General features: G+C 48.9%; 1 protein-coding gene across 1 annotated transcript in view; it reads right to left on the bottom strand.

Moving 5' to 3' along the window:
- The window catches only part of LOC146862060 (solute carrier family 46 member 2-like), a 154,529-nt gene that overhangs the window by 74,974 nt on the left and 57,124 nt on the right, over nucleotides 1-22,431 (bottom strand). The gene's annotated exons all lie outside the window — the stretch shown is intronic.

Below are 22,431 nucleotides of genomic sequence, written 5' to 3'. Positions count from 1 at the left end.
TATAGGAACTACACTATATGATGTGGAGTTGCCCCAGGTCAGATAAATACAGGGCGAGAGATACGGCTGAGAGATATGGCTGAATGGGCAAATGCAGGTGAATGTCACATGCACTAAACAGGCAGGGACAATGAACTCACAGATGATTTACAGGCCGGGGCGACAATGCACTAAGAACTATTGTAGCTCCCTGTTGCACTACCCCCCGAACCAGATTGTGGAAGCAGGTTGGGGAACATGCACTGATCAACTGCAAAGGGGACCGATGTAAGGATCATTTGTTATAAATGTTATGTAGAATGTATCTTTATTCTGCCTTAGCTCTGTATATGGCACAATGTATGATGTTTGACAGCACATGAGGAAGGGGGAACGTAATTATGGGATAGGGAGGTGGGATTACCTAGTGCCAATATCAGCAACACTCATCACCCCTCATTCAGAATCATACCCAATAAATAAACAGATAAGACACTGTTTTCGTGGAGAACATTGCTGCAGGTTTATTAGCATACAAACTATGCCAATATGGTGGGTTATCTTACAGGCGATCCAAAGGTAAGCCGCCCCTCGCGGCCTACCACCTGATGGGCCAACTTGCATCGTGGCCTTAGCCAATCGGTGCTTAGTGATTATGGTGAGGGGATAGCTCCTCCCACTTCCGGTGAACACGCTGGTCCACCTCCTTACTCATGCCCCCCCAACGAGGGGCGGAGCGTTCAAGCCACTCCCGGTTGTACAGGTTTCCAACCGCCTGTAGGACAGACGGGGCGCCGTCGCACCTCAGGGTCCACCGCGAAGACTTCCTGGGGAAATTAGGCCTCAGCACCCTTTGTGCTCCTAAAGAGGTTACCCCTGAGTTCCTTTCCGCCTCTGGATCGCCCTGTAACTCCGCCACAGCCCTGGGTGTGGCGACCGTCGCAGCCAGGGCCCCCCACCAGGGCCGGCATTCCTACTTACATCCTGCTATTTCCAGGGCCTCCTCCAGGTCCAGCAAGAGCAAGTCCCACCCTGGACAGGTGCACCCCGTCCACATAAAGACTCCCTGTGGAATTTGGCATGCCGCAAGCCATGCTTGATCAACAGAACCCCCATTGTTCCGTGACTGCATGGCATTGTTAACTCAGCGCAGTTGACCCTCCTTCGCACAGCCTCAATGGCCTCCCCTGACCTCGCTCCATGCCACAAGAGCCGGGGGGTGATCTCTGACCACCAAGGTTCACCGGTCCCGAACTTGTTGCTTAGTTTGCACATTGTGGTCTTCATTTCTTGAAGCTAAGTCCTCTTCCTGCGTGAGCTTGTGCCACCAGAGGCACCGGCTCACCATTGAGAATAGCTCCTTAGTACTTCCTCAAAACACCATGTGGATATGGCGTGCAGCAACCATGTCTAATAACGCAAAACCCCTTCTGCTCAGTGAATTTACGCCTAGCACTGCTAAACCGGGGCGGGGGGGAGGCAGTTATCTCCGACCGCTCTAGTTCACATTTCCCTAATTGGTTCCTTAACTCGCACAAGTGGACTTCATTCTGTGCAGCAGGGCTCTCTTCCCCAAGAAAGTCAAATCATTCCCTCCCAGGTGTAAGACCAGGGCGTTTGGAGTAGAGACACCCCCCCCTCCCCCCTCCCCCCCAATCTCTGGTGCTGTTTCCCCAGCAAGCAACTCCAGCGCGTGCCGGAATGTCCCAGCCAACTGATTTCGGTGGCGGAAAACCGTGCCTTCATTACCAGGTTTCTGCCCACCGTGCCACTCTCAAGATGCTCAAATGTCCAATCACCCAGACCTTTGTTTCTGGCAAATAAAGAAATGTAGTGTTGCTAAACTCTTATAGAAGCACGGCACGCAAAACACTACACAGCTAAATTGCACCTTATTACCCACGTCACAACCGGCCCCTAAGAATTGGGTGCCGCACTTGGTTCCCCCAGGTACATTCAACGATTGCCAGTAACTCCAAGACTTTCCATGTCCACAGGCCCTCTTTCTTTGCATGGCTCATGGATGAATCTATTACTTATCACCTTGGGACTCCCATCGTCCCACCTGCATGATACCTTCTGCCACCATGCCTGCCCTAAGGCTGTTGTTGCCGCCCCTATCCGAAATGAGTGGCTGCAGAATCGCTTGCCCGGAACCTTGTTCCCTGACAGTCTCAAGTGTGCCTGCATTACATGCCACTCACCAGACACCCAAATGGCCAATCTCCCAGCTCTATTATCCTGGCAGACTAAAGAAATGTAAAGTTGCTAAACACATTTCTTACCGCAAAGCAACCCCCATACCACCTAACTTACACCTGGAGGAAATCATTCCTACAGCCGTGCCCTCCTACCCAGGCAATTCAAATCAAAGCTTCCCAGGTGTAAGACCAAAGTTGGCAGGAGGGGAGACACCCCCCACCCCCCCCAGGCTGTGCCGCAGCTTTCACAGCAAGCTGTTTCAGCACCTGGCTGGGACCCCCAACCAAATGTACTCAGTCGTGGAAATACACCTGCCTCCATTCCCGTGCCCCACTCAAAGCGCAGGAAAGCCATTCGCCCAGACGTATGCTACTGGCCAAACAAGAAATTCCAAGTTGCCAAACACATTTACTGAACCAGAGCCCCCCGTTGTATCCCACTACTCAGGTTGCCCGTAAATTCACACTGCACCTCGCCAAACCCTGAAGCCTCACAGGGTTGCCCTCGGTAACTCAGAATTCACACTGAACATGATTCTCTCCCTGGGTGGCTTTACAGACGGAAGTACCATTAAACTTTGGGATACCCAGTCCCACTAGCATGATGCGCTCCACTCCAGGCTCGCCCTGCAAACTGCAGACGCTGCCCATCCAGGAAGAGTGACAACGGAACGCTTGCCATAACCCGCAATGCCTGACAATGTAAAGATGCCTCAATATCTGCTCTACCTGAACCAAGGAAAGAGGCGAGCGGTCAGCAAGCAACTGACAATACCCTCTCTTGGAGAGCGAGGGCCAGGCCTCCTAGGTAACGCAGCACACCTATATCTGGAAAGACAACCCCAGATAGCCCATTGCGAGCAGAGGAAACGCTGCTCCTGACACTGCATCCTATCTGCACATGTATAGCCAGTGTAATGTCCTGGTATCCCACCTGACCCCTGCAACCAGCTTGAAACATGGCCATAATGCCTGCTAGTCCTTCACCTTCAGCCTGCGGTGATAACTGCTGTGATACCAGGATGATGTCCCCTACTCGTGCCAGACCTGACTTCCAAGCCTCGCCAATGCGAACTCAGTCGCGGATAAGATGATGGGGACGGGGGGGAGCACCCTAAGTACGGCTACCAGCTTTCACTTCAATAATGGATATGCCAACTTGCAGCCTCTAACCTGGGCTTGGGTCCAGTGTGCAACTACTTTGGGGAAGGGGGGGACCCCTCCCACCCCCTGGGTCTTTACCTTCTACTGTTTGGCACCAAATACTGCCTGCCCCATACCACGCTCTACCGATGCTCTATCAGTTACTACTGGCATGCCTCCTGGCCTGCACCATGCCTAACTCAGTTAGTGGATAATACTTTTGTGACAGTCCCCTATGCTACGCGCCTGCCCCGCCAACCTCTGTCCTTGAAGCGCAGCAAACGTGGCAATTGAAATTACAGAGCTGACAACCCTCTATTTAACTTGAACTCTAAGTGTGACAAATTAGGCAATCCAGGCCCCAAAAGCTAAAAGGATGGCTTGGGCAGAAGGCAATAGTCAACACTGATCTTGACTTACTGAGTGCCTGTTGTAGTGGTCCTCTCTAAAAGCCAGACAGTGCCACCTAGTGGCAGACTGTCAGAGGCGCTGGTGGTGACAATTTAGTGACGGTGCCGCACACTAGGAAAAACCACCCAGTCTTATTTAGCACAAGTGAACTTGCTGCTGAAAATAGCAGTAGTGGGCCATTGCCGCACTTTCGGAAGTCCCGACTTTACTTTCTCACCGTGTGGGTTTAAACAAGGTACAAATTTGACAAGTGCGTACCCCATGACTAACTAGCCGGGGAGAAAATGTTAGGGCCCCTCCCCCTGCCGTGTACAAAACCAATTGTATGTCACATATACTGTTCTAAAGATAACTTCATGCACCTAGGAGGGGCAGAGTTGAGGTTTAGCAAACCTCTTTGCAACTGTGGGCAGCGATCTAGATAGTCATCGACTCGCTACTTCCCCGTCTTCTGCTCCGCGTGAGGGCCACTTCGTTCAGCCCCAACAAAATGCTCCGAACCTTACCCGTGATCCCATCGGTCGCACTCTGGGAATCGAAGTAAACTGAAGATAATGCCCGACTCGCTCACCCACACATGCATCAGCCCTTTGGGGCAATCTCAAGGGGTGAAATGCGGCAGAGGACAACGCTCCTCCAACCATAGTTCACCCTCCTACACTGCCATGACTGCCCGAGACCTCAGCTCCACGCTGGCATCCCCAAGTTTCGGGTAGAAGGCTCCTGCTGCCTGCACGAACCCTCTGTGTGGCGATAAACAGGCCCCAGCACGTTTAAAATACATCTCCTCCCCAGAGGACGTTCTGGTCGCTCCCGGGCTGAAATATGTTTGAAATATTAGACTCGCGCCTGTATCCTGCTGTGACCAGACCAGGCCCAGTTCGAGGAGACGTCAGTCCTCGCCTCCTTCGGATGTTTCCCTAGCGCTCCGCCGACAGAACTATATGGTAACCACCTTTAATTAAGTTACCGCCGCCTTAACAAAACATGCATTGGGATTCCCAGGCTCAATCTAGCCATAATCAACCCCTCCTACTTCTTGCTGCGTTCTGCCCTCCCTTAGCTAAACAGGAATGGTGAAGCAGTATAGCCCCTGGTGTTGATACTATCAGCTGCTGTATATCTCGGCGGGAATGTGGAGGTTGTGATAGGCGACAGATACTTCCATATCATGAGAGGCGCTGGCAAAATAGCTGCTATAAAACAGCCCAGTCCAGTAGCCTGTTCTACCAAACTGCACACATAACCCTGCACACGGTAATCCACAAACTTCCGTTGCTCAAATGAGTGTAATGTCTCATATTTACGGGTTACCCTCCTCTTTATTGCTTGCCCTCGCTCGCAAAGAATGGCCATACATATTCCGAAATGTCACGCACAACCATAACAAGACTATGACAAGTGACTCATCGCAATCTAGCAGCTATGTCTTACTTCCGTCCGGGGTGGGGAGGAATCTACCCCGAGGCTTGAACCCAGGTCCCCAGAATAAAACTCGACATCTCTCCCCGTTATGCCCCGGCAAAACCGCATGCTTAAACCAGAGCCAAGACACCATGCGCAGATTCCACATCGTCAGTACCTAGTCTGTAAGGAAGCTGCAGACTACGAAGGGTAGCAGCTTGTAGCACACCTTTCATTCACTTCCATTCGCAACGTGCGGCTGTACACACTAAGCGCGATGTACTAACAGACTTTAATTTAAACTGACTAATTACCACGCAAATTCTACTGTTCCAGGGAGTTACCGGATGAAACTGTAATGTCGCTCATTAATCACTCGAGGCACGTTGTAGATTTACCGCTATATTTATTTAGCATACAGTTGTAATTGTACCGAGGAGCGCCGGCCGGCACTCTGCTCTCTGGGATGCTCGGCACGCTAATCCTGCGCGCGCACCCCGGCGCCAACATGGCCGCCTGCGTCACGTCAACGTGACAACAACTAGACCGCTACATATTTCCCCCTTTTACCAAACCAAAGATCAGTCACTTACAGTTCGCAGTTTAGTTCAAAGTCTTGGAACCTGGAAGGCCTTACAACTTGTCTTCCGCTCCTGGTCACCTTACCAATGTTCCCTCGAGCCCCTTGGCTCTGCGTTTCCTCGATTTCTGTTCCTCCACTCATTGCTCCTTCGCTGTTCATATTGTCTCTCGGCCTGTCCATCTCTACCACTGGAGTCTCACCCCCTAACTCGCCTTCTTGCTCCTCTCCTGCACCTGCTTCTTCCATTTTTTCACTTCCGCCCATCTTGTTCTCTTCGTCCACGTCTTCCATGTCTTCACCTTCCGGACACCACTGTTCCCATCTCAATATCTTGTTGCACCGGGCCATGCGGTCCTGCGACCACACGTTCCCATCACTGAGCAGGGCCGCTCGATCATAAACTTCCTTAACCTGCATCGGCTTGCTGTACTTGCTGTCTCCCTTTCTTTGTAGGGTAGCCAGCTTTACTCTCACCCATTCTCCTCTCTCTAAATGAGTGTCCTTCACATTCCTCCTCTTATTGTAGTTGTTGGTGTAGATGGCTTGTGCTCTCTCCAGGTTTGCTCTTACTACCGCCGGAGACCATTCGCTGGTCACCACCTTCTCCTTCCAGATTCTGTTGTCGTGCGTGAAGGGTTCACGTCCTCTCAATATTTGAAACGGGCTGTACCCCGTGCTTGTGGGCGTTATTCTGTAGGCCCATACCATGTTCTCCAACGCTTTCTTCCAGTCTTTATTACAGGTGATGGCCGCTTGTATGGCCCCCATCACCACTCTGTTAAATCGCTCCACCAGACCGTTGCCTGCCGGATGGTATATGGCCGTGTGCTTTACAGAGATGCCATTTCTCCCCATGAATTGTTTCCATCTTTCCGACGTGAACTGTGGTCCATTGTCACTTAAGATGGACTTGGGAATTCCTTCTCGGGTGAATGTTTCCGATAGAAACTCCAGGATGTTCTCCGTGTCCATGGATTCACTCACTTTTATTTCTGGCCATTTGGAATAACGGTCGATGAGGACACACACGTATTTCTGTATGCTCTGGTCATCCAGCACCGGTCCTAGAATGTCTATTGACAACTCTTCCCACGGGTTTGAGGGATTGTCAAATTTTCCAAGGGCTGGACGTAGTGGTCTCAATGTTTTGTCGGCCCCTTGACATTGGGGACACTCTCTGACATGCCTCTCTGCTCTTATGTCCATACCTGGCCACCAGTAGTTCTGTTTCGATCTGGCCTTGAGTTTCCCTATGCCAAGGTGGCCTTCGTGTAATAAGTCCAGCAGCTTGTTGATGAGATTCGTGGGGGGAATTACTCTGTCTCCCCGGTAGATGAATATGCCCTTGTCTCCTACTGTCAGTTCTTCTTTCACGTCATAAAATGGTTTGAGGTTAGTTCTCACCTTTTTCTTATCAGGCCACCCTTGTGTGATATGCGCTCTTACTTCCTTAAGGTCAGAATCTTCTTCATAGGCTTCAGTCCACTCTTGTATGCTGATTATCTTCTCTTGGTCCTCTATGAGAGCTACCATCTCTCCTCTGTCCGCTGGGTCTTCTTCTCCCGGCTCCATGGCCGCCGCTCGACTCAAGTAGTCCGCCACTCGATTCTTGTTTCCAGGGATGTACTCCACATCGTATCTGAATTCCAACAGTTTTAAGGACATCTTCGATATCCGGGGTGTGGTGCTGGCGTGCCCGCACGATGTTAATACCTTCACTAACGGCTTGTGGTCCGTCTTGAGCAGAAATCGGGTACCCCATAGGAACTGCCGGAACCTCGTCATGGCCCACACTACCGCTAACATCTCCTTCTCGATGACGCTGTACTTGCCTTCTGTCTCCGTCAGTGCTCTGGAGGCGAAGCTGATTGTCTCCATGTCCCCTCTTCCTCGGTCTTGCATGAGTACAGCGCCTAACCCCTTGTCGCTGGCGTCGGTGATGAGTATGGTGGCGCCTTGTGGGTCGTACCCCTTGAGTGGTATGGCTTCCAGGATTCCCTTTTTGATGACTTCAAATTCCGCTTGGGCTTCCGGTGTCCACTGAAACACCGTGCTCTCTCTGGTCAGCATCCTCATGTTGTAGGTCTTGGATGCGAAATGTACCACAAACTTGCTATAGTACTCCGCCATCCCCAGGAACGACCTGACTTCCTCCTTGTTCTTGGGGGGCGGTGCTTCAGCGATGGCTTTCACGTTCTCCGTCTTGGGTGTGATCCCCTGTCGCCCTATTTCATGGCCTAAGTAGGTTACCGATTGCAGTCCCAACCGACATTTCGACCATTCTGCCGTGAGACCTTTGGCTTCCAGTGTTTGTAGTACTTTTTCTAGTTTCCGGTCATGATCTCTCCTATCTCTCCCCATCACTAGGATATCGTCCTGGAAGTACTGTACGTCTTTGCAGTCTCTGAACAATTGGTGCATCATCTTCTGAAAGACGGCTGCCGCCGAGGCTAGTCCGAACGGCATGCGACAAAATCTGTAGCACCCAAACGGGGTGATGAACGATGTCAGGCTTTTGCTGTCCGGGTGTAGAGCTACCTGGTGGTAAGCTGATGTAAGGTCAATGGTGGAGTACCACTGAACTCCTCTGGTTTTTGCCAACATCTCCTCTATCTTGGGAAGGGGAAATTTCTCCACCACTATGTTTTTATTGAGTTCTCTCAGGTCCACACAGAGCCTGACCTTCCCGTTGGGTTTCATCACGACCACCAAGGGCGCCAGCCATTCGGCGCAGGTAATGGGTTCTATGATGCCCTTCTTCTCCAGATCTTGGAGTTCTGTCTGGACGGCATCCCTTACTGCAATGGGCACATTCCTCACTTTATGTGCTACTGGTGTGGCTCCTTCCTTAAGCACTATTTTATGTTGAAATTTTTCCATTTTCCCTACAGTGCCCCCAAACACTTTTGGGTAGTTCTTCTTCCATCTGTTCATGTCCGGCCATTCCTCCTGTTCTGTGAGCAGAATTTGTTCCTTCCCTCCTGGGTCGAGTTTTATGCCTAGGTCGCCCTGGTCTAACCATCCTAGGACGGAGGGTCCTTTCTCGGCCACATATAGTTTGCACCACGCTGATCGGCCTCTGAACTCAAACAGTAGACGTCGGAAGCCTAGCATGGGAATGCGATCCCCATTATAGGTAACTGGTCGTATGTCTAGTTTCTCCAGATCAGGGCCCAACTTGGTTTGGAACTTTCCTTCCCACACTGCTCTCTGTATAATGGTAAATGGGGATCCGGTGTCTGCCACTACTGAAATGGTGATGCCGCCCATGGACATCTCTAGGACTGGTTTGGTTGATCTCTTGTCGTCTACGCTCAATACCTGATCGTATATACATAAGACGGTGACCACTTCTTCCTCTGTGGCTTCCTCCAGGTCTTCTTCACTTTGGTCAACATATTTCACCACTCCTTTCTGTTGTTTCTTCCGACACACCTTCTCGTAGTGACCTATGATACCGCAGTGCAGGCATTTGGCTCGGAATGCCGGGCAACGTCTGTCGTGGGCTTCGTGGGACCAACTTCCACACCTGTAGCACGTTTTCTTGTTCTCACTGTTCGCTTGTTTCCCTTGCCATCTGCTAGTCCCTTTGGCTATGGGTTGTTTGTTTTTCTGGTCCTTGCGGTGATCTTCCTCCTGTATCCTGTTCACCATGGTTGGGGTGACCGCCTCTTTTTTGGTAGCATTAGCGCACCTCTTCGCGAGTTCTGCCCTCTTCACTATGACCAGTACTTCTTTGAGTGTGGTGTCCCCACTCGCCCACAGCTTGTCTTGTACGTTTGCACTAGTGGTGTGCATGACCACCTGGTCTTTTATGAATTCGTCTTCCCACAGTGCGTACTTACACGGGGCTGCTAGCTTTCTCAACGCTGCTACATACTCTTCGATGGTTTCCCCCGCCTTTTGTTTCCTTTGCTGGAAGTTATATCTATCCACTGAAACACAGATGGTGGGGCGGTATCGCTCATCTAGGTCCTCCACTGCATGCGCATACACATCGTCGTCTGTGTCTTCTCTCTTCTTTGGTACTAGACTCTTGTATATTCTCAGTCCTTCTGGGCCCAGATTTAGTAGCAGGATGCGTTTTTTTCTCTGAGGAGTGAATTTCTCTTCATTTTCGTCCTCCAGGACCCCTATGAAATTGTCTATATATTCCTTCCAGTCCTCCCATTTCATCAGTGGGTCTCCGGGTTTCGGTAGGAATTGCACGGGTGCAATCGCATACCCTGCCGGGGTACTCATCTTCACTTCCTTGGCGTTCGTTCCGTCGGTGGCTTTGCTCGGGGGGCTGCCTGGGGTGTTGTTGTTGTGCCCTGTGTGCTTGATTCTCTGGGGGCTCTTGTTACTAGACCCCACTTCCTCCTCTTTGGTAGCCAGCGCAGCGCTCCCTGTACGTGGTTATGTGTGAAGGTGGCACGTGTGCTCTTGGCCGTTTGTGGATAGCGTCGTCCCTGTGGCCTATATGCAGCTCGTGTGCTGTACTGTGGCACTGCCACGCTCCTCGGTTGCTCCGTACCTCGGATCGTCCAACGTGGTTGACTAGGACGTTTTCCGTGACTCCACCGCTCCAGGCAGGCCTGTCTGGTGTTCCGTTTTGGGCCTGGTGATCTGCTTGCGTGTCTTCCTTTGCCTCGTGGGGGCCAAGTGGAGTGTTGCCCTCTCCTGTGCTCCCGCGTCGGTCTGGTCTCTGTCCCGACCTCGTCGCCACTGTAATGTCGCTCATTAATCACTCGAGGCACGTTGTAGATTTACCGCTATATTTATTTAGCATACAGTTGTAATTGTACCGAGGAGCGCCGGCCGGCACTCTGCTCTCTGGGATGCTCGGCACGCTAATCCTGCGCGCGCACCCCGGCGCCAACATGGCCGCCTGCGTCACGTCAACGTGACGTGACAACAACTAGACCGCTACATAAACGCCTAATGAATATTATTAATAGTGCCCCACCATGACTGGCTTCCGACAGAAGGATAGTCGCCTCCAAGACACAGTTAACCCAAATTGGGTTTCTTTTTTGTAAGGCGCTTATGTTCCTTAAACAAACATTCATTACGAGTCTAGGAAAAAGATTGCGATGCAGAAGCAAATACAACTCGGCAATGTTACTGTTTATGTAAAGCCGTAGTGGGGCTAATGGACCTGCCTTGTAACTTAAAAGCTATACATTTCTGCCCATACTTCGACATGTGTGTGCGTACTTCAAAGTAACGTTCCGCATGTGCTGCTGCTGCGATTCGGTTTAACGACTAGCAGCATGGCAATGCTAAGGCATGTCCTCAGCAGAAGAAGGCATCCTACTAACCTTCAACGTCGCTGCGGTTGAGTGCCACAAGGTGTTCATTGGCCACATGGTGTAAACCATTGCTCCCCATTCGTGTGGGGCTGCTCACCCGCTACCGAGGGGTACACCGCCTGCAGCCAAAAGGGGTGGCGACGCTGTGCCGCGTGGATAGCCAGCAATGTGTACGCCCGCAATACAATGGCTCTTCATTCGGCCACAGTCTCCGTGCCCCCCCCCCCGATAAGGCATGCCCCACCCCTACCCAACTCACGGGGCACGCTCAGCCTCGGCAGACCGCCCAGGCCTCCCCCAAATTGGCCTAGTAGGGATAGGCATAGTTAATGATCATAAAACTTCATGACCTGTTTGCAATGCGAGTCAAGTTCGTCACATTTGACCAAAATGCATACCTATATTACCTTATTTAATGTAGCAACTGCTTTCTTGACCTCGCTATAAAGTGTTGCTCAAAGTGCATATATAAAGCAGTGAAATGCCACTCATAATACACTGAAAACCTGTAAATCCATTGCGGCTGGACTGGCCCACGGGGTAATCCGAGGCTGCCCGCGGCCTCTTGCCACATGCCGCTCTCCTGCCTCTGGCAAGCAGGGAAAGACAGGTGGTACTCCAACGACCGCCGGCTCCACCCTCTGCGCACACAGAACTAGGAACCCAGGCCGTCTCAACGTCGACAAAGCGGGTGGTGAAGCTCCCCGACCCGCAACAGCAGCTGTGATTTATAACTCAGGGACCATAGCCAGTGAAACCAGGATTTGACCGCCTAAACTTTTAGCGTGTCAACCACGCACCCGCGTACCACAGGAACCCCAACGCTGCCTCTGCTCTTACTCTGCTGACGCTCACTTGCCCCACACGGGGAAAAGATGCAGCCCCTGAACCCCTGCCACTCAAATCGGGCCCAGAAAGTTACAACCTCCAGCCCAGGGAAAACCCTACTGATTGAGCCCCTAACGATGGACAGTCAAGGGCACACTACCTGCGTCCACTGAATGGACGAGAATCCCCAGGCGTGAGCACCCGCTCCTCACCACAGCGGCTTGGACGCTTTTAATTGAGGGTACCACTTCTCCAGAACCAACATTGAAATTGGCAAGAAAGGCCCCAAAGGTCCTCCCTGCCCCCCATACTCACCGTGCATGACGACCACTACCTGGTCCCGGGTACAGGTTCATTACCTGGTTTGGAACAGCCCCATATCCTAACTGGTCTCTTGCATGGCCACCGGTGACAACGCACATGGAAAGCTGCCTCTCCTCGACCTGTTGTCCGTGGGAAGCAGGTGTGCTTCGGACCACGACATCTTGCCGATGATAATTTACAATCTGGTGATAGCCAACCGGAGCCCCCGACCATCATCCCGAGGCTGCATACTCGGAGCCATTCGGCTTCCCCAGCTTCCCAGGCATTATGCCCACGTGGGTAGATGCCCCGTAGGCTCTAAGCTGGCGCAGCCTCCGCTTCGGAGGGGGGACGCTTCTAATTCTCACAACGGCCCCTCGCGGCGGGATGCCTGACTTTCACCTTGTGGATACCCTGCTATCTCACAGGGGAATACCAGGACGGGTTCCCTAAGCAAGCGCCGAGAAACCCACAGCGGGTAGCTGTGCGCTATATAAGCTCAACTACATTTACATTTACATTTACATTTAATTCCACCACCCAGATGGGCAAAATGCCAAGACACTGCTGGCTCCCCCTTCCTCCAAACCAGGCACCCCCCCCAGAGCCCACGTGGGGCCGGGGGCAGCCCGGCAGAGAAGCCTGTGTTCAACTGGAAGCTGACGGAACACCCCTCCCCCACACCAGGTGGCCCGCACCAGGCCATGCCGCCCTGCCCTGATACAACCCCCGAAAGGGGGACCGGGCGAGGGGGAGGTTAAAGGGTATGCACTCATCATGCAATCAAGATCGGCAGCTCCTGGGAATACAACCAAACGGCGTCAGGGGTGAGGTACAAAGAGGCCGCTAGATGGGCGGGGGAGGAACTATACCTTTCCCCTTCCCCCACCTGGGCCGGAAATGACAAGCGGGAACCCAAAGGGGTCTCGCGATGCTGGGCTGTCCCGTGTACCATCCTGTGGCACTAAAGGGGCCGCCCTCTTATGAGGTCCCCTTCGTGGACGTCGGGCAGCCCACAAATGTCTTTGTAATTCGGTACATTACCCTGTACGGTTGTAACAGTATGCTATTCTTGTTTTATTTATTGTACAAATGCCAATAAAAACCTATACACAAAAAAAGGTGCGCCATCAAATTCAACACAGTAGGAAACAAAGGACAAATAAATCTGAAAGCAAAGAGTAAAGTCTATGAAGGTAGAATGCCAACTCTCTAAATAGACAAGTGCTTGCTAAAATAGAGCAACATATGTGAACAACTTCTGCAATTTGCCTTCAAAAGAGAAAACAATCAGAGTGTTCAGCTGCAGAGCTGTCACACACCCTAAAACAAACTACTCCGGATCTTAAACATCTGGCTGAACCAGGAAATAAGTTGTTAAAGCCTGCCAAACCCCAAGGGCGGTAGTATGTTATATTATCGACTGCGACTATCACCTGACAACTACATTGGTTTCAATGCATTTGGGGGCATTACATCATTTTTGAGGAAAACCCCTTTTAAAATGTATTTAACGCACTTTCCCTTAGTCTATTTTGAATTAAAAACCCTATAACCATAACTAGTTTACCTGAAATTATGTAATGCCTCACACTGTGTTAGAGGCAAAGAAGCATGAAGGTAAAGGAGTGGGGGCAATGTACTGAAAGTACACCTCAAGGACATGTGAAAGAGCAAAATACTGCATGCAGCATCATGAGAACTACACCTTTGAACATACAACATAGCAGTACTTAGTGCGGCAAGAACTATGGCCGACCTTAGCACTACCCACAAAAAGTTCTTACACAATACACTACAGTAAAAAAAAAAAAAGATGAGCCGCACTCTCACTGGAGTGAAGGTAAGCGATCTCAGTTCTTGAGTAGATACGGACTGATGAACTGACAACCCGAAAGAAAGCATATGTGTAAGAAACATGCCCCCTAAACAACACATAGTGTATCTACATTCAATGAGTCTTATCTTTAATTTGCTTACAAGGTAAGCGGGTAGACAAGAAAGCTCCTCATGTATCATAGAGAGTAAAGGGTACACACTAAGGAAATGGACCACTCAGGATATTTATTGGATGACCAATTTTCTTTTATATAAAACATTTAAAAAGTGTTTGGAAAACTATTGTTGCTCCCTAAAATGAAAACACTTTTTAAGGTCTAACCCACAGACAACTTGTGTGTGCCTGCAGTAGAAAACCTATTTTGGACCACACCAACACTGACAGTAGGCTTTGGGCCAGGCCATTGCTAACCACTAGTTGACTTTCTTGTCAATCTTCTTTGCTTGCTTCTTATTCAATGGCTTACCTTCAACTTCTTGTGTTTGTCCCTCCCCTGGAGCACTGCTTCTTTACTATTCTTTTGAATGGATGACTTGTGCCCTTCGCACATCTCACATTCAAGGAACTACTTTTTCCCTTTTCTTTCAGCACTCCGTTGGAGTGCATGTGTTTACTTGCTCCCTCCCCCATTGAATAGCCTCCCTGTATGTTCCATGTTGCTCCCTACTGCCCCTTCAGCTCATCTATTCCTTCCCCACCCCTTCCTCCTCAACTTTATGTTGCCATTTATTTTTCCAACCTCAGCCTCCTCCATTGCTCCCCCAACCTTCCACTAAGTGTTGCCTGAGCATGCTTTGACTTCTCCATGGAAGGCCTATCAGCTGCAGTTCGCGACTGGGCTGCTCATTCTGCAAGCATGTTTAAATTCATTTTAGGTCTCACCTGACCCAGCGCATGCGCTGGTCTGGCGAGACATTTTGTGAGGGCTCCAAAAAGTGCTACCAGGCCAGCCTAGACCTACAGTGCATGTGCACGGGCGCGCGCGTCGCACTTTACCACGTTTACTTTCACTTTCGCGGCCGCTTTGATGTTTGATCGCGATCACTTTCTCTGTTCTCTGTGAGGCTTCAATAGATTGCAGCAGTTAAAACAAGCATTGGCATAGCCAATAGGTCTCGCTTTTGGGACCTTATAAGTGTTTAGTTATGCAACTGTTGCATGGTTAAACACTTATAAGGTCCCAAAGGCGAGACCTATTGGCTATGCCAATGCTTGTTAGATCCGGCATCAGCCAAGACCTTTTGAAGTCACTAATTTTTGTATTACTCATAGGGGCTTTCAAGAAGTGTTCTTTATCCATGAGCTGTTATTGTGTCTTTCACATTTTTCGTCCACCCTCTACAGCATACAATATGGAGCAATGGACCTGCCCACTAAGGTAAAGGCTAACTTCACAATGAGTGCCGGACTACTGCCTGGCATAGTCTCATTGCCATAAGATGTTACTCACAAAATTAGTTTTATTCGGTACCTCAATATTGCTCTGAGTAATTGATTTTGTTTTTTCAACAAATGTAACACAACACTTTTCATTAAGCCTTAGCAGTTTGGGACATTTGCAGTAACCTTTTTTCACCCTTTGGATTAATAAGACATCCTTTAGCGCCACTATATCGCTTGGGGTATTTGTTGTGCTTTAAAAAGTTGCATAACATTTTTCAAACAGGCCAAAGCATCAGTAAATGGAGTCACTTCTGGTTTAGACTGACAGTTGGGCTGTTTGTGCATTCACTCTGGACAGTCACACAAAGGGAGCTGAGGTGTGCCCTACATATCCTGATGGGCCATAACCAGGCTGAAGGGCCTTCCTGAGCTAGAATGGTGGGAGGAGTTGTCACTGACACCTGAATAGGGCTGTGCCTGTCCTCACGCACAGCTGTCTCCACCCCCCTGTAGTGTGTCTGGAGCCCAAAAATATAAAATGATAATAACAGAAGTTATTTCTGTTATTATCTTTTCTGTTTCGGCCAGGTTGGGTGGGACTGGGACTTCCGTGACGTCCGAGAGGAGGAGTAGCTGCTGCACTCCAAAGTGCACATGACTGCTTGGCAGGCCCTCTCAGGCTGGCCAAGGAGTCATGCGCACTTTGCATGTTCCCCACCAGGCTGCATTCCACAGCCTGGTGGCCAACATGCCCAGCCACCCATTCCCCGTTTGAGTACTGAGCCACAGATTGGCTTAGGGGAGGGAGCCTGTGTGCTTCCTGGCTCCAGTTTGGCTGGGAGAGAAGACGGAGGAGAGACGAGGGACAACTGAGGAAAGACGGCTTCGGACCGAGACGCGGCGAGGAGGAAAGTGTTTTTATTTATTTTTTGTAATACCCCTTCCCACCACGACCCCCACCAGCCCCTCCACTCCCGTTCCCTGCGAACCACAACTGTGGCTAAGAAAGGGGAGATGGGCAATAAATACCCTTAAAATGTTTAACCCATTCAGCACCAGTAATGTGACAGCTTATTTTAGAGACTAGCCTGATATATTTCTAACGGAATTCACTTTTAACCAAAAAACACTTAGACTTCTTCAATAAGGCAGCAAATGCTAAGCATTCCCTTTTCTCTCTTGCTCTGGCTGCATTAATGTGTTTCTTATTATTTTGAAAAACTGATTTGTAAAAAAAAAAAAAGAACACGAGGTGGTAACCTCCTCAGAAACTCTGGGTCTAGAAGAGGGCCCATTATGTCATCGTCTGTTGACTGAGGAACAGGACGCTTCGATTGAGCCAGCGAGGTAAATAACAGGTATTACGCAGATCTGAGTAAAGCGGTTCTAATGTTATATACATTCAAAGCAAACATTATGTGATTCCCGGTGGCCCCTTTGGACAAGCAGATTATGAATGTATTGAATTTATTATTAATCAGCAAGGCTAAACATTGACTAGGGTTGGGAGACTCCAGGACACCCTGAGACAGCTATGTTGAGGCTGTAAACAGACTGCTGAGATCTTAGAAGGGAGGCTGAAAGTCGCCCAAGGGAGTATAATCGAGGCAGATACAGGGTTGTGGTCTCCACAGTTAAAGTCAAGACGTTCTCCCTTAATGAGGAATTTAGAGAGATCTCTAGAGAAGAAATATGAACTATGACAGACGCGCAACCTCTCCAATGGCAGGAGGCTAGAGAGGCTACCCAATCGGTACCCTTATATTCAAACTCAACAGTGGTAATTAGATCGTGTGACAGAATGCACCCGCTAAGCTCCATTCCCCTGTGATCCTGAGGAAGGCCAGAAGGGCAACGGTCTAAATGACCGTTGAAGTCCCCACAGAGGGCCAGTTACAAGCATAAAATGTATGCCTATGCGTTAGATTATCAATTTGACTAAATAACAAAGAAACATTCTTATTAACTAAATTTGAAAAATCTGTATTATAAAAGTTAATAATGTAGAGTTGAAAATTACACATGCCCCATTACAAGAATAATCTGTATCTCTGAGCAATTAGACTCCACCATAGTAACCCAACTGTTAGAAACGCTTAACCCAGATTAAAAAACTTGTTTCTGCCCGTCACAATCTGTGTGGGGTGGGGGAGGTGGCTTGGTTACCTGCAGAATAATAATGTCATATCTGTTAATCAGGAAAATCCAGTCTGGCAGGGTTACCCTCGAGTTGATGCCAGCTATGTTCCAGCTCAGAAAGTTAATAGTTAATTGGAAGTTAATCACGCGCAGGTCATGAAACGCATTACAACTATTTTATGACTCATGGCAATGTTATGGTACCTTTGAGAAATAATTTCAAAGTGGAGCATTACTTGGGGAATCAGAGAAATATGACATGACTCATGCAGGACATTTTTATATCAATAACCATGGATCAATTTCATGAGTTGTAGCTGGATCTCTCCTATTGGGGTGACAACTTGAACTATGTGTCACAGTTCTTTATCGGGTGTGTGGCATTTTACTGTTCTTAAAATGGCTACTTCCTTGCTGGTGTAGGAATTTGTTGCGGTCTCATGTGGAGAAATGTAATCATTTATGTAAATGTAAATCCTTATTTGTAAAGCGCGAACCACTCACCCTTACGGGTCTCAAGGCGCTGGGGGCCGTCGTGGAAATTAAGTGAGCTATTGTCCAGAGTCACATGGTGCTGAGCTAAGCTGCCACTGGAGCCAGGGATCGAGCCATGAACCCTGTGCTCCAAAGTCAGCTGCCCTCACCGCTGCACCGCACCTCTCCACTATTGGGTTGGTAGGGCTCCGAACAAATAGGGCTTTGATTTCATAGTCCATGTTTTGGTACTTCCATAAGCTGGTTGGAGTGATCTGTATGTTAAGTGTGGAAGCATGTTAAGTTGGTTACAGTGACATTGATGCTATGAGTAAATATGTTAATGGCATGTTATTAAAAAGTTGCAAACTCAAACGGGCATCTCAAATGCTGTAAATAACAGGAGATCCTACTTCTCAATTCACTGGTAATTAATTTTGGACCTCTAAAAGGTGAAACACTGACTTGGGGGTCATTTTGAGGAAGTGGTTGCACAAGTGGGTAACCACTAGAGGCAGCTTTCCGAAATCAGCAAACAAGGACAAGAAATAGAAGAAGAATTCAAGGTACAGACGGAGCAGCCATCTTTGAATGGTCCAGCATTTTGACATTTACAGGCTCTTGTATACCAATAACTGGAGAAGTGCCACAAGATTCCCACCCTAGGCAAAAAGAACTTGGAAAACCTGGGGCAACATATGTCCAAAAATCAATTTAGTGAGATGGTGAGGAAAACTGGAAGCCGTCTCTACATAGCAGGCCGGAAGGTTACTCTCTGCTTGAGACAGATACAAAGGCAATGCTGCATCTTATTGACAAAAACATATTAGCCCTGCTGGCACTCAAATTGAAAAATGCTCCAGGAGCCTGTAGGGTCTAGGGCCCTAAGCCATTATGCAGGTGGACTAACGACACAGAGACATGATTGTAGTTACTGGAACTGGTCCAAGGCACGTGTGCCCAGCCCCTTTTATTTGCAGGCCCAAGTCACTCATGACGCCTGTGGTGGATGGATGTGGGGTGGGTATGGAAGCAGCACTCAGGAAGTGGCTGGTGACATGGAACATTTATTGGAACTCTAGAACGTGTCTTCCAGGACACTACAGAGCCTGTGGCACCTCTCATGAAAATAATTGGGGAGAGGAGTTGGCCTAACGGCTAGGGTGCTTGACCTCGGACCTGGGGAACTGGGTTCGAGTCTCGGTAATGACGCTGAACATCCTGTGATTCTGGGTAAATCTCTTAATCTCCCCGTGCCTACCAAAGAATGAATGCGTGTCCTAATGTAACGTAACTGGTGCTATGTAAAGCGCTCTGATACCTGATTTGATTCGGGTCAAGTTCGCGCTATATAAAACTCTGCAAAAAATAATAATTTGAGAATGCAGAAGCTACAGCAGGCAGAACCGGAGGAAAGAAAAAGACGTAAGGAGACATCACAAAACTACGAGAGTCTCGCACAGCGAATGTGAGGCAACAATGCAGTATGTGCAGGAGAAAAGAATTAATGAAAAAATTATTTATTGCTAAAAACCTGCTAAGCCTCAGAATAAGAAGGGGGAATGGACTGGAAAGGTACCGTTGCTGTGGCGTAACGCAAAGTGATGGGGGTCCCCTGCAGAATAGGATGAGGGGCCTCCTGAGACTTTCACTTCAACCAGATACTCTTTGGCACTGAGGCGAATGGGGGCCACCTAAAAGGTTGAGGGGCAGTAATGGCTGCCATGTACCAAGAATGGTGGGGCGGGGGGTACGCAAAAATATCAAATATAATAAAACACTTACCTTGAGGCGCGGCGCAACTTCCTCCTCCATAGGTTGTCTCTCTTCCAGGCAGGCTCCAACGCGGGACCAGGAAACTGCACTAACCAATCCTGGCGCTGCGCTCACAGCATGAGAGCAGCGGCAAGATTGGATAGAGCAGGCTCTCTCAGCACTCCTAAGAGCACTGGAGGCCTGCACTTTGTCTAACCAAGCTGTCTTCTTAAAATGTGAGTGCCTGGCTGGCCGTCCCAAGACCCCGGCCAAATAAACATGTGCATTTTAAAGCACACATCTCCCTTCTGCCACTCAGCACCACTGTCCCCACCCCTCCCCCGTCCGGTCACTCAGTTCAAGACAGGTCGGGTGCTGAAAACTAAAATGGTAGTAAATAAACTTTATTACCATTTTATTTGTCAGCTCTGGCCTGTGGGGCGACGCTCATCTGCTCAAATGAAGGAGTTGCCTCTGCGTCCCCTGAAGTGTTGGGGGCCCCCTGTGCCAGAAGGGCTGCTGGGGACTACATTACACCCCTGTATTGTGGCAATATCAATACCAGAGGAGCTCAAAATACCACAAAACATAATCCCAATCGAGTGAATCGCTGCTTTTGCTTCAGGACACCTAAACAACCTCCTTAAGGAGGAAAAGCAGGCCCTCTGTTATTCAGCTTGTCAAAGATGAAGAGAAGAAAGACTAAATAGTTGAGTCATTCGGCACAGAGGCACGCTGCAAATAAAGGAGCATCGATTCACTTTGTCCTAGACATCACAGAGACCACTGAGAAATGAAGAAAAGTGATGTACCACTGAACGAGGTCATAGTAGCCCATTTGACATAGGTCTTTCTAGCAAAATTACCAGTAATAAGGAGGCTCAAACATTGCGGGGCAAAGAAGTGACGGAGTTCAGCGTTAGCCTTCTTGGCTTAACGCCGCGCTTTGCACCTTCCTGCACATAAACAATCACGCATGGCGTTTTGCTACGTTAAGTGGTTTAACGCTGCCTTGTAAATAAGGTGAAGCCTGTATCACCACGATAACGTCAAAAAAGGGACGTTCCTGTGGTGCTAGGGGCTTGTAAATATGCCCCTACATTTCTGGAGTTCAGAAGACCATCAAAGGTAACTAACTTAAATAGCTAATGAGGATGCCGCAGGCCCATGCATGAAAAAGACTCCAAATAGGGTTGCAACCTAGTTTTTTTTCACTGACTTGACCAGTGTTTTAATGTTCTAGTGGTACAAAAATTGGAAATTCACCTAATGCAGGTAGTTTTTCATCTTATCAGTAAAAACAGTAAATATTAGAAGAAAGCCATTTAAGATGTGTTCTAGAGCTGGTGTACTGATCCATGACAGATTTGTAAAGTAAACAAAAACATAAAGGCCATGTTAAAAATTTAATAGACAATTTGATATAAAGTTCTTTTTAAGTATCATGCCTTTGGAGAATCTGAAAAAGTGAATTGATCATTCATATTTAGTTTACTAATATATGTGGATCATTTTCTTCACTAAGAACAGATGTAGTTATGATAAACATGGAAAGAGCACTTCTACAATCACATCTACTTCATATGCAGGGGGTTCACATCAAGTGGTGTAACAAAAAATGAATGTGGCCCCATTGCAGAATGTGAAGAGGGGTCCCTTACACTCCATTGTCTCACAGATATTCATTGATCCTGGGCTAGATGGGGCCCCCTGAAGAGCCTAGGGCCCCTGAACAGTTGGGAGCCCCACTGCACCACAGGAGCTGCGGGGGCCTGTGTTACACCCCTACACATACCCTAAAAGGCTATATTGAGATAGTGAAGCAGGTTCCACAGTGGGAGATTGACTAGGGGATCTTAGCCAGCTCCCTGACAATACACTTTCCCTGACTCTTACTGTCCTTCCTCCTCTGTTTTACTTCCACCCACTAAACCCACACCTCATTATCCTGTCCTGTGCCCCAGTGCTTAATTTGAGACTGTGGTTTTTGGTGCTCGGCAGCGGCACTTAATTGTCAGCATTAGCACTAGTGACAGTCCACCACATGGAGGTGCTCTCTGTTTAATTTTTAAAGGAGCGCAACAACCCTGTTTAGTAAGTCAGTTCACATTGAAAATGAAAAATACCAGCCTCTCATGCCATAATTATAGCTTTGTGGGGCTTGAAATAGTCTGAATTGTCACACTTGTTGGAGTGCGATGGTTAGGTGTTATGTTGGTACTGTCATTGGCAGCGCTGGCAGGGGCAAAAGGTGGTGCAGGCTGCAGTGGCCTTCTGAGAAGGGCCCTGGCACTTACATTTTTTTTTAAATTAAGCACTGCTGTTCTCCAATCTTCATAAACACCCCTTCCTACTCTAGGACAGTGTCCAAACGACGACTATGTCCCTTTTTCACTTGCTCTTCATCTCACCCTTGCTCCTTGATTAACTTTCCTGCCCTCATTCCTGCCCTGTCAACAATCATATGACATCCTATGCCAATCCTATGTTATCTCCCTTCCTTCCAAACCCCATCCTTGAGCGTTAAAATATGTTTTTTTAAGGGACCACTGGTCCCACATGGACAATAACAAAACCTGTCCCGCACTACAACTAAGAATGTGTATGAACTCAGGGAGGACTGTTGATTGTGTACGTTTAGGTTGGGGTGACTGGTTGCTGTATGGTTTAGTGTGAGATTCAAAAATAAAATTA

Source organism: Triturus cristatus, chromosome 2_2 (genome assembly GCF_964204655.1).
Source record: "Triturus cristatus chromosome 2_2, aTriCri1.1, whole genome shotgun sequence".
Lineage (NCBI taxonomy): Eukaryota > Metazoa > Chordata > Amphibia > Caudata > Salamandridae > Triturus > Triturus cristatus.
The sequence above is the reverse complement of the archived record's forward strand: the minus strand, read 5'-3'. Positions and strand labels throughout refer to the sequence as shown.